This window comes from Ictalurus furcatus, chromosome 18 (assembly GCF_023375685.1).
Source record: "Ictalurus furcatus strain D&B chromosome 18, Billie_1.0, whole genome shotgun sequence".
NCBI lineage: Eukaryota > Metazoa > Chordata > Actinopteri > Siluriformes > Ictaluridae > Ictalurus > Ictalurus furcatus.
In genome coordinates, this window is record NC_071272.1 from 13,036,908 (window position 1) to 13,051,163 (window position 14,256).

A 14,256-nucleotide genomic window follows, 5' to 3' on the forward strand; every position below is an offset into this window, starting at 1 on the left:
TGGGATTTGTTCATTTGTCTGGGATTTGCATTACAATTTAAAAACTGCAAAATATTTGACAATGCAGGGATACATCATAGGCTTGTAAAGGCTTTTGTTATGAAAGTGGCAAATTTCTAAAAGAACACATTTCAAATCATATTTTTATTTTTTTTTAAAAGGCAGTTATCCAGAGTACCAGTTGAACGATAGCACCATTTTGGCCCAGACTTATGAAGTAAAGGACATTTTAATTGCAGTCAGTGGCTCACTTAACTGGATTTATGGGGCTGGAACGTCAAATGGGCATATAGGTCTTTAGACAAAGGTCAGAAATGAAATATGGTGGTTTGGGTGTCAAGCTATAGACTAAGACTTCTGACAGAGCTGATGTTAGAGCAGTAAGCTGTGTATCCTCAGATGACCACACTCTATTAGACCAAAGAGATGGTAAAATGTTTACAGACATATACATATACAGCCCCACACACCACAACAGCAAAACATACATACAGAAAAACAGTGACCTGTGCTTCTGACATCAGATAAAAACCATAGCCTTGGTTAGTTAAGTGTTTGTTTATTTGATCTAACAGTTAATTCCTCAATTTAAACAAATTATATCAGCTGAACACACCCCCCCCACCCTCACCTTGTCTTGAGAGTCTTGCCATTCCCCACCCACTAGCTAACTCCCTATCACATGGCACCTCCCAACTGGATAGGGTTGGGCAAACACATGCTTCCTCCAAGGCATGTGTAGCCAACGTACACCTAGAAAGCATGGACTCTTTTTTTAATGTTCTCTTGACTCCTGGTCATAGATGGTTGAAGACCACCATGGATTTATACTCGCAATCTCCTGATGATAGGGCCAGTGCTTGGAAGTGCTCCCCTTACATGTACCATTAGACACCACAATATCAACGATATCCAGGTTTCCACCTCCACCAAACCCCTTGTCACTGGCCCTTCCCCTAATATCTCCAGAACTCCTTTTTGTGTACAGCCAAAGTTGGATGACTCAGTCTCCTTTATGTGTACAGTCAAAGTTGGATGACTCAGACACAAACTGTGCATGATAAAAATCTGAAATACTTCACACTGATAGTAAATCCACACAATCCAGATCCCCTAGCTCCAACGTCCCTAGCACAATGGTTCACTTTTCTTCCAGTGTAAAAAATTCTAGGTTGTCATCCTAGAACCAATCCTTTGAGATCCTTTCAGATCCATATCAGTTTCATTATCCTAGCTGCCTACCAGTACCTGCACAATATTTTCAGACTCTGACCTTCTCTCTCCTGGTCTAGTAGTGAAATATTTGTGCATGCATCATGCCAAGATGAATGTAGCTGCATTCTTTCCGGCAATCATCCCAATCCAGTCGACTCAAAAATCACCTGGAATGCTGCTTATTATCCTATTTTCATTTCATGACATCACGCTTATTCTTAAAAATCTTTACTGCCATCAAATCTATGCATACTTAGATTACAAAATTCTCCCCTTCACCTTTATACTGGATGAATGTATGTCCTTGCAAACAGCAAATATGGGGCTTTGTCAAATCATGCACTGTGCAAAAAATTTTTAATCCATACATTATAAAAGCAGTTGGAAGAACCGAGATGGCGCACAATGAAAGCATCGGTGATGGAAATGAACCGCTTCTTGAATTCTGCCCACAGCAAGACTGTGATTATTTTCAGTCTGTTAAAAAACAGTAAGATTAACTCAAGCTGTGAGTAATGGTTCTCAATATTAAGGAAGACATGAAGCCTGCAAAACTATGAGCTCTAACATCAGGAAGCCACCTTTACAAGAACACTGGCTGATGCTAAAGTGACTACAGACTGGCCTGCTTGGATAACATAACAATGAAATGAGTATTGTGTTATTTCTGCTGTTTACTCATAGATCTGTCTGAATTATTTATCTTCTTTAGAGTCACTTTAGAGATGTTAGAGACATGGTTGGAGCTGTTCCTATTTCCTCACTGATCCTGCGAAACTGGTAATGTTATAAACAGAAATGAGTCTTATTTAGTGCGTACAGGATATTGTGGCATTTTTCTGCACTACATTGTTTTACACTGTCTTTAACAGTGATGTTTGTTTGTAAATTAGATCTTTTAGCTGTACTCATGTGCAACACACATGAATGAAAGAGGATTTGGGCTGAATGTGTGTTGTGATGTTGTCATATGGTGCGTCTTGGCCCAAATCTGCGGTAATTTTGAAAAATTGCAAGCTCCTCAGACTATTGAGGAGTTTCCTTTATTTTCAAAATCCTGGACGGACTGCTTATTAACAGATCACAGTTTTAGCAAACAACTTACTTCTTTCAGTTACTTTAATCAAGAATACCTCATTTCACATGCTAGAATGGAAGACAAAATATCAGATCTGATACAATATATAGCATCTTTATATTCATGACTGCATCACTACATGGAGATGACCTACGTAACAATTTTAGGTTAATAAAACATTTTCAGAATGTTATGATTCTAAGAGCTTTTGCCTCTAAGAACATTCAATCAGTCCTCTGGGAATCTGTATAAATGTTCCTACAACATCGCTGCCACAGTTTGTTTTCGTAGAAACATTAACACAAACCTTTTCCAAAACTTAGACTCTGAAAAATGAAGTAACAGGAATTGTAATCTAACACATTTTGTGTTAACTATATCATAATTTCCACTATTGTACACTGTTGCTATACGGCAACAATTTACCAACTACCCCACCTGAAGTAATTCAAGCAATAAAAATCCATAAAAACATTTTTTGAAATGTAAATGTAATATTTCATGCAGTAGATGGTTAATGTTAGTGTGTGTATAACTTGAACATTGTGGAAGGAATGTTTTAAGAACATTGTGATGCAACGCGTTAAGAATTTTTGCAGGAGCGTTATTTTTGTATTTGACCTATTGAGCTGTTGAAGTCTTGAATCTGACTGGTCAGAAGGTGTTGATTAATTTTCGATAACAGCAGCTCTGACTATATTGACAGCTATAATTTAGATCACAGCTTTATATTAATGTACTCATTATAATATGCTGTTTCTATAGTAACAGCTAATTCACAGGGATTTGTACAGAGGATGTGCCACATAATCTAAGGCTAATAATAAGCAGATTTTTTTTAAAAAAATGTGTTGTTATTTATAATCATTGTTATGGTGAAGTTTTCTGTAATATACATTTAACGTTTATGTAAGGAGTCTTGGGTGTCAGTTCTAAGGAGTTTCCTGTTTCGTGTGATATGACAAGATGCATTGTTTTGTCTTATTAACTTCAAGAATGAGAAAAGAAATGAGAGGCTGGTGCTGGAATGACTGTATACACAGAAATAGGTATTGAATGTGTCAACATTTTTTTCAGTAAATATATTTCCAATGAGTCTATTCACAACATTAAAGTCCATAAATGAAGTTATGTGTAATAAAGAGGAATGACAGGAAAAAAGTATTGAACATGCTAACTGAAATGTATTTAATATTTAGTGAAGAAGGCTTTGTTTGTAATGACAGCTTCAAGTCACTTCCTGTATGAAGAAATTAATCAGCCGCAGTGTTCAGGTGTGATTTTGGCCCATTCTTCTAAACATATTGTCTTTAAATCTTGTTCAATTGGATTCAAGTCAGGTTATTGACTGGGCCATTCTAACGCCTTGATTTTTTTTTTCCTCTGAAACCAATTGAGAGTTTTCTTTGCTGTATTGTTTGGATCGTTATCCTGCTGGAAGGTCCACCCACATCTCATCTTCATCATCCTAGTGGATGGCAGCAGATTCTTCTCAAGAATCTCCCAGAAAAGGGCTCCATTCATCATTCCTTCAATTATGTGAAGTCTGCCAGTACCATGAGAATAATCTCATTGGAAATATATTAACTGAAAAAAATGTTGACGCGTTCAATAGTTATTTCCCCCACTGTGGCTGCTGTAAGGTAAGTGATAACACAAACTAACTTGCTTCCTTAACGTTAACATAACCATAAATGGTGAAAAAGCTTGACATGTTTATTAATAAATGAAAAACTGTAATCTTTGGCAAATTGCTGTGGTATAAAATGAATAAAATACAGTTATTGGAAAAGAATCTACATCAGGGTGGTAACATGATCTCTGCTCTGTGTAGAGCCACATCACACTATCCTGTCATTGATTATTTTCCTATAACAGTGCACCACATTTGGTTTTATATACGCACACAACATAACCTTCATCACACTTCTAGAATACATGACTGAATGTTCTGATGATGTTCCCTGATAGCTGAGGATGCGCCCAAATATCTTTCTTCTACGTAAGATAATCCTGCAACACTGTTATTTGGTGAAACATTAAACATATGCTGAAGATCTGTCAGGAGATATCTAACAAACTGCTGGTGTATCTTTATCATCTGAATGCGTTTATCTGAAACAGGTGGGCTGTTTCTATAGTGGGAGAACAGGAGCGTTTCCATGAGAACGGTGCCTCCTAAGTGCATGTAGCCACTTTGGAAATGCCACAGGCTTTATAAGTAGGAAATGCACTATATATTTTTTTTAAAAACAAACAAAAAAAAAAAACCCAACCTTTTAGCTATTCATAATACATGCATTAAACATTCACTCGTTGTTTTTGCACAAAACGACAAAGCAGTTCAATTAGTCACTGTGTGATTGTTCAATTCTGTTAAAAACTGAAGAGATGATGATGTTACCTGGAGAGACGGTCTTTTTCTTAATATCAGAGATCCATGTCGGGAAATCAGGCTTGGGAAGGGGATGTTGTCTTCCTGTAAACAAAGGAATGCACGTGAATTAGATGCTTTATAAATTCATTCCACTTAGAAATAAGGGGAAAAAATAGGGTCGATATGCTAAATGTAAATGCACAACACACACACCCCTTCATGTAAGCCCACAAAGCATGTTCATTTTTAAAGTTCAAGCATGTCAGCTTTGTGACTGACACGTGAAAACGTGAACGCGTGAATTCGCTGCATTCCGTGCAATATGATCTCGTAACCAGACAATAATGAGGACCTCAGTGGGCATTTGTTGGCAGGTTAGGTCTACTTACGGTTCGGGGATGGTCGCGTCCAGTCGCTGGTGAAGTCGCGCAGTGAGGATGCTCCGTGTTCAGTCAGTCGTTACGCAGAAACGCATCGCGGCTGCGCAACGGCTCAGGAGCGTGTGGATTTTCCCGCTTTAACGGAGCTTAAGGAAAACGAACAGTAAAGTAATGCACATCTCCAAAATCTAGCTGGAGGGCTGATGGGAAACAAAAGTGCACCTGCAGAGATGGAGTGTCTCAGCTAAGACATGGAGGTGATTGGAACAAGAAAAAAAAAATCTTGAACAGCACAGAGATCTTGTCCACGCCAAGCCTCTATTTTGATTCAATTTATATCGGAGAACGAGATTTTGTTCAACTGAGGTTGTCACTGAAGTTATTGAATGTTTGGAGACACCAAGCGAGCTAGGCATCACCAGAAACACATCAATATAAAAATGGTTCCCTGGCAATCAGTTGTTTTTGCAACAAATCCATCCAGCTCTGAATACCAAACGCAGTTTCTCTGAGATATTGAGAGAGAGAGAGAGAGAGAGAGAGAAAGAGAGAGAGATGACGCGCCAGGCAGGCGGAGGACGCGCGCTGAATGCTAAAGGTGCGCTCCTGTGAGCATCAGCCGCGCGCAATTTCCATGAAGATGATGGACTTTGGAAGTACAACTGGAAAGGCAGGGATGTAAAATGGTGGCAGCTCTGGTTTTCTCCTCACTGCTTTACTGTGGAACGGAGCGGAGAAGCACAGGAACGCAGTTAGTCAGCAGTGAGACTGCAGAGACAGGGGAAGGGAGGGGACACATTCCGGCATCGCGCCCGCGACCCTTACTAATAACCACAGCACATCAGGATCAATCACTGACGAAGCAAGTTAGTCCGACTGGTCATAACGGAACATAGACATAAGCCGACTCAAAAAGATTCCACAGTGACTATCAGGATAATATATGAATATCCTAATTCCTGGTTTAGCTGATATTCTGGATATTGTCATTACTCAGTCTCAGATCCATAAGACAAATGTAGCATAAACATAGAAAATATAGCACCTAGAAATGAATTTAAAGAAAACTTCTCAGAGAGCCTTAGGATGATCTACGAAGTTTGCTAAAAAATACATCATGCAGTTTCTAAGATACGACTTCAGTTCCTGTCTGGCGCCTTCACTATCAAAATGTTTTGTGCGTTATGGACAAACCATGCTGTATATTAAAAATCAGAGAAACAAGGTTTCTCTGAGGTTAGTCTCATAATGCTACCTGCCAAATCTGGTGACAATTGGACTAAATGTGTAGAAGAAGTTTAAAAAAAAACCCAGAAAATTCATAATGGTGGACAATCCATTATGGCGGAAGTGAACACCATGGGCTGCGTCCGAAATCGCATATTGTGACATACTATGCAAACATACTACATGGATGGATTCTGATTAGTTCTTCTGGACCAGTCCCGCTGCATTATGGGATAGGGTAGTATCTACAGTGTCCAGTGGTTCCATACTGCAGAATCTCAGCGGAAGCTGAAGGTCATCCGGGTATTTCTCGCCTACTCTTTAAGGAATACTGAGAATTCTGACATACTACTCCTTTGGTGTACTGATTTTCGCCTACTGTGGTAGGACAGTAGGGTTATTTGGATGCAGCCATGGGGTCCCTGATCTCGGCTGACCCAAATAATTAGAGGAATGTAGAATAATTTTTGTACGACATTCCGTTGTGGAGTTATTATTGTAAAAATATGTCCAAATTTGCCCTATTGGTGGCACTAGAACAACAAAATTGCTGTGAAGCTAACTAAGACTGTCATCTATCACTGTGCCAAATTTCATAAAAAGTCTACAAATAGTTCTATGGACTGCCAATGTTGACCCCCTTGTGGACGTATAACAAGAAGAAGAGGAAAACAAACTAATAGGGTGCCTACACACATTAAGTGCTTGGCCTCTTTAAAATCTTCTGTAATGCTATGCATGGTTATACAACCAGTTTGTCACTTGTTCATTCATTCATTCATTCATCTTCAGTACCTGCTTTATGCTGGTCAGGACAACAGTGGATCCAGAGCCTATTACAGGACTACGGGCCGTGCGACAGGAACACACCCTGGATGAGATACCAGGCCATCACAGGGCACCATGCACACACATATTCACACTTAGGAGCAATTTAGCAATTTAAAACAAACTCAGGCTCAAAATGAGGATCCTGTATCCGTGAGGCAGCAATGCTACTACTGCACCACCATTGCCTCAGCTTGTCCCTTGTGTCAAGCCAAGTTAATGGCCTTGGGTCTCTTGGTTGTAAAACCATTAAAGCGAGTTATTCAGGGGTGGAGAAAGTACTGAGAAATCATACCTAAGTAAAAGTACAGATAATGTGTCAAAATCTCAGTTAAATGAGGAAATATTCAGGATGAAAATGTACTCAAGTGAAAGTTTTTAAATGTTTTTTAAATGTACTTCAGCATTAAAACATGAAAAATAAATGTGTTTAAATTATTACATTAATTTAATGTCATGTTTGCATGTGAAAACTTAACTTTATTACATATAGAAAACTGTTAGGAGATGATTTTCATCTTTAATAATTCTACCTCTAAGGTTGCTAGTCATATACATGACTAATGCTTAGTAGTTTGCTAATGAATTAATCAGAAGTAAAAAATCATGTAGCCAATTTATGCTAGCTGCTGGAATCGATGCTAGTCTAACCTGGCATTAGCAAAGAAAACGGGCTAACTTAGTTAAATATCAACTGTTAATGTTAACAAATTAGAGGGACTTACGTCAACATGCTTTTTTTTCCAATTAGAAGGAGTTAATTCTTTTGTGGAAGGCAAAAGAGACGTCTCATTCTTACTCCAGGATATTGAAACATTTTCTTGAAGTAGGGCCAGGGCGCTCATCCTCAAGCTCAACACTACAGTCTGGGGACTTAACCATATTCAAGTGTACATGGATAACTATAACACTAAGTATGTTGTGTAGCATGAGAAAGTCACTGGAGATAACAAAATGGCTACATTTCTACATTGATGAACTTTATTGAATGCTCAACTGAAATGAATGGATGCTAAACTGAGCCTAGTCTATTTGACATACCGTAACTTTGAAGGTATTTTGAAGGTCTAAATAAAATTGTAAGGAGAAAAATTTATTTGAAAAAAATTTATTAAGTGAGTGTACAACTACTCAATTTCAATAATACTAAAGTAAAGTATAAATATGACAAAAAATAATAATAATATTTAAGTATAGTAACCCATGTATTTTTCCCCTCTGGAGTTATTAGATTTATTATTTCAGTATTAGCTTTCAAATGCAGCAGCCATTTTATATTGCTTTATTCTATACTCATATTTTATCCTCAACACCAGACAGTCATGTATCAGTGGTTGAGGTTCTGGGCTGTTGATCGGAAGTAATAGCAACACCAAGGTACCACCATTAGGCCCTTATGCAAGGCCCTTAATCCTCAGTGCTCCAGGGATGCCATACCACGCCTGACACTGTATCCCATTTTACTTTCTTTCTAACAGATATTCTCAACTAATTCTGTCCTCTGACTAAGGAAGCCAAGGAAGGCTTACGGTTTGGCGACAAAATAAAAGTGGTTTGCTGCTACAAAGTTAAAATAATGTTTAATCTCAGAACTCACATTTAGCACACACAGGTTTAGCAGGCTTTAAAAGGATTGGAATATCATTAAAGTATTAAAAGTTACTATGCGGACGAGAATGAGATCAGGTGTAACAGCTAAAATTAAAAAGTTTGTCATGACCTGTAAACTCTTCCTGAGGTTACTGGGGAGTATAAAACTCTACAGATTACTGTACTGCCAACAAATGGAGCTTGTTGCTTCTACTGTATCTGTTATTTATTTTTCATGTCTTTATGAAATGTACTGGGTTTGTACTCCAGTACATTGGGTTTGAAATGAAACATAGTCAATGTAGAAGTATAAAACCTCAGGTCACCCTTATCTTAACATCTATACTGATAAGCCCTTTTTAATCAAATAAGCAAACAATACACAGCCATAAACCCAAGTAATCTTGCAAATACAATCTAATGCCTGTCACAAGACACTGAATATATTCCCTGGTTATGTTGTCAGGTTGTAATGCAACAATGTACAGTTCCTGTTTGTTGTTATTGAGTTATTGAACATTATTGAGTTTCAACCCTAAATGATTAACACTATGAGAAACTTAGATAAAACAATAAAATAAAAGCATAAACATGTTAATAATTACAGAACTCTAACGATTAAATATCCTGAATTAGATGTAAGCAGATAATTGACTTGTGTACGTCAGAATTCAGAAATCTTGTTGATGTCATTTACAGTCACATTATCACTTACTATAATAATGCAGTTGCACTTCATGCCCATGCCATGCCATGAGGTATAGCCTAGTTTTAGGCTTGACATCTCACACTTGAAAATCTTTACAATGTGGGCCATTTCATTCATATGAAAGGTTAACAAGCAGGGTTTGGGAGAGTTACTTAAAAATTTGATCCCATTACAATTACCAATTACTTCATACTAAATGTATTCATTAACGTAGTCCAGGTATCACAATGTGAAAGTAGTGTAATCTGATTACTTTTGGATTACTTCAAGGACACATATGTAAATAAAGTCAAGCAGTATGATCTAAAATACTTTTATTTAGATCTTAAAAACATTTTCAGTGTTTGGATTTGTCCCTGATGTGTGTAACATTACATGAATAGCATTAAAAAAACAGCGTTACTATGAATGCAGACTTTAATACACTGAAAAAGACACATTATTAGCATCACATAAATATAGATAAATAAAATTGGTTTAAATTGGCCCACGTTTTACATTTTTTCCTACATTCTTTTGAATGTCCATGGAATAATATAAAATATCAGATGCCATGAGTGAACCTTCTGCCATCATTTACACATTTGTATGACCATGTAATACGAAGCAATGAGTTAACATGAAATAAAAATGACCTTATATGGCCATGGGCATTGTTTCGTCTCAGGACAGCTGTCATTTGCTGCTATTGTCAAGCAATTGTCTGATGCCGTACACAACACCACTTCGTCTTCGCGCGTTCATTGAGAGTAGGCTAATGGTTGAGAGGCAAGAATTCGGACAATAGTTGCTGCAAGCCTTTTATAATCGACCAATTGGTGTGTGAGAAGGCAGGAATTACAGAGAGGGGTTAAAGCAATGCAAACATGTGCACATACGATGCAGTATTAGACCATATACACATCATAATGAAACTAAATACCAATCCCAGACTTTTTCTCAAATTTAGAAATCCCGGTCGGTCGCTTTTTTAAGGTCCGAAAAAGAGGACATGTCCAGGAAAAAGAGGACGTATGGTCCCTAACAAAAGCATTTCAAAGAACAATTTGTGTTCATTTCTACCAAATGAACTTTGCCAAAATTAATTTGTGCATGCACCAGGAGGTTGCTCACGTGAGTCACGACTGGCAAGAGAGAACCAGAACTATAATCAAGCAGCTGTCTATATTGTGTTATGTCCAAATATTAATTTCTTTGGTTTTAAATGAAAAAAAAAAATGGTAATCCTGATAGTATTCCCATTTTTAACAAAATATACCTGATTACTTTGTTTTTTGACATAACTCTTACAGATTATAGTTACCAGTTTTTTGTATCCTGATTACATAACGCCGTTACATGTATCTCGTTACTCCCCAAGGTAAAGGTTAGGGACAAGGACAGGCTTAGCATTTGTAGTATTTATTTCTATGAAACACAGTCAAACAAAATCCAATTACACTGTCCTTGCTTGTTCGAATTTTCTCAGGAGATCAAGCTGACAGGATTTTTTCCCCATGTAACTACCAGCTTATAACCTCATTGTTTTGAGGCTCATCAGTGTTTTTTTTGCTATACACTCTGGGTGCATGGTTGTTTATTTTTCTTCTCTTTGTGGTTGCCTTCTCTTAATCTGTATCTGCATCCAGGCTTGTTTTAAATGAACAATTTAGCAGTTTGTCATCATACCTGAAAGAATTGAAATTGTGGTCTTCTTCTGTGGTTGTCAGGTTGTTTACTGTTGCTAAGCTCACTACTGCATCTTAACAAGCAGGCAAGCAATTGATTTTGGCACAACCAATATTTTGGCTTTCTCTTACTGATTTATTCAGACCTTTCAGATGCCTGTTTTATTGCCACTGGAACTTTGTTGGTCCTTATTTTCAGGGATTATGTTTTCCATCTTGAGTGACAACAGTTATTTATTCAGTTCTATATGGATCAATGAAATATGTATATCTATAAAAAAGATGATTCTTTTTTACCCCAACTCTTTTTTACTCTTTTTTTAAATTCTTATTTCACCCCAACCCTAAGCTGAAACCTACACAAAGATGCAACTATATAGGCTGTGGAATATAATAATCTTATTATACTCTTGTCTAATTATTGGTCCTACTAGAGTGTGAGCCATTTTAAGAAGAATACATTTAAGGTTTCCTAAGTGGTGCAACACAGACGCATTCTCCATATTATCAGGAAATTGTGAGTTTAAACCCAGTAATGACACAGCCATGCATGGGTGGGAGCCAAAGGAACAAAATTCACCACACTCTCTTGTGGGACGGATGGCATACTATAGTATCTCTCTTTTAGCAACACTAGCCAATCGTGGGCATTTGTCAGCACATGTATGCAGAAAAGGGCAGATAGCGCTTTCCTCTGAGTGTGTTACACTGCTCTGTGATGCAGCATGAGCAGCACTTTGAGAAGACACAGTTGGCTGGCTTCACGTGTCTTGGAGGAAGCATGTGTTAGCCTTCATGCTCCCCAGTTGGTAGATTTTGTATGCCAGGGGAGAGATGGCTTTTGGGAGGGAATACTAGTTGTTATTAATAATAATTATTATCATAATAGTATAGAAGTTTAGTATATAATAGTATAGATACACTATACTATATCTATACTATAATAGTATAGATACACCCTAAGTAGAAGTTCAGATGAATCATTAACAAGGATCAGATAGATGATGGTGCTGATGAGGAGGTGTTAACCAGGTGGAGCCAGACTAAGAAGATGAAGCCAAGAGTGTAACAAAAATAAAGAAGTACAAACCAACAAAAAAAATTGGTACAGAAATACATAAAGAGTGACATACTATAAGTTAACGACCTTATGGCATCCTGAAAAGGACACAAGTTTAAGTTTCCCTAAGATATGAAGTGAACCAAGGCGAATACATGTGCCACAGTGGAAGATTTGTATATTTCATTAAACTGTGTTCAGCTGACTAGTGACACTTCACACTGGGTGCTCGAAAAGATGCAATGATCATATACATGTTTTGGTGTGAAGTGCATATTTGTGCATATTCTGTCATTTATCCAGCTGGCAATGTTTAAGCAATAGTTTGGCGAAAAATAACAGAATTGGTAAAATAACAGAATTTTCCACTTACACCAAATACAATCAGCCAAGACATTTATGTAACTAGGACTTTATGAGACCCAGAATAGGAGTTAAAGATACTGCATTCATTTGGGGGTACTGTATGTAACGTGCCACGGACATAGGAGTTAAAGATACTGCATTCATTTGGGGGTACTGTATGTGACGTGCCACGGACTTGGCAAAATCCTCCATGATAGTCTTCATATGGAAAGGACTGACTAGCCAACCCAAGTCCCGCTTGTTGCATGCTACTCCTCAGGTAGGACTACAGACAATGGGGCGGCTGTGGCTCAGGTGGTAGAGCAGGTTGTCCACTAATCATAGGGTTGGCGGTTCGATTCCTGGCCCGCATGCCGAAGTGTCCTTGGGCAAGACACTGAACCCCAAGTTGCTCCTGATGGCATGTTAGTGCCTTGCCAGGTCTGCTACCATTGGTGTGTGAGTGTGTGTGTGTGTGGATGGGTGAATGAGACACAGTGTAAAGCACTTTGGATAAAAGCGCTATATAAGTGCGCCATTTACGATGAGTAACAGGAACAGGTGGTGTTATGAATAGTAGGATGTTAACTGTACGTCATTTAGATAAAATAATCATACGTGATAGTCTGACATTTTACTGAGAAAATAACCAGAACAAATAAGTTTATAGTATTTTCAGAGAACATTTTTCTGTTAAGATATTGGACTTCTGATTGGAAGGTCGTGAGTTCAAATCCCAGCACCACCAAACTGCCACTGCTGGGCCCTTGAGCAAGGCCCTTAACCCTCAACTGCTCAGTTGTATAATGACATAACGTAAGTCGCTCTGGATAAGGGTGTCTGCCAAATGCCATAAATGTAAATGTTACTGTCTATGTGGAGTTTCACATGTTCTCCCCATGTCCATGTGGGTTTTCTAACTGGAACTATGATGCTCTGTGCCATTTCGTTTTTTCCTTTCTAATTGGCAGTCTCATCAATAGATCTGCGCGTGTCAGAAAGCAGCATGGCATATGATCAATCACACTCATTCTGGAAATGTGTCACCTATTATAGGTCAATGTTTAAATGTCTTGAATGATACAACACAGGTATTTCAGAAAATGCTAGACTAGTGACTGGCCCTAGTTAACACTAGGTCCGTGTGCAACAAAACTTTCATTTTAAATGACTTTTCTGCCAGACATAACTTGGATATTTTATTCCTGACGGAGACCTGGGTTAGTCCTGGTGAGTCAACAGTTTTTGAGGAACTCTGTCTGTCGAACTGTTGTTTTATTAGTACTCCAAGGCCTTCTGGTAAGGGCGGTGAGGTTGCTATGGTTTTTAAACAGTCACTTAACATACGGACAGTTTCTCTTGGGCTTTACTCGTCGTTTGAGGTACAGTGTGTTGTGTTAGAGTCGACCTCCTCCACGCTATTCTGTGCTTTGATCTATAGGCCACCTAACCTGGACAATGCTTTTTTAAGTGGCTTTTGGGATTTTTTACTTCTATTGTTCCGTTGTATGATCGTATGTTATTATTGGGTGATTTTAATGTACATGTCTGCTGCCCTGGTCGACCCTTGGTTACTGAATTTTGTAATATCTTGGGTTCCTTTGGTCTTATTCAACATATAAATCAGACAACACATGTCTTTGGTCATACTCTAGACCTTATATTGTCATATGGAATCACTGTTGATAATGTTAATATTGAAGATGCTTTCTTCTCTGATCACAAGCCCATTGTTTTTAATGTCCCTGCTGCCAGCTCTGCCGTTGTGACTAGGCCTTCA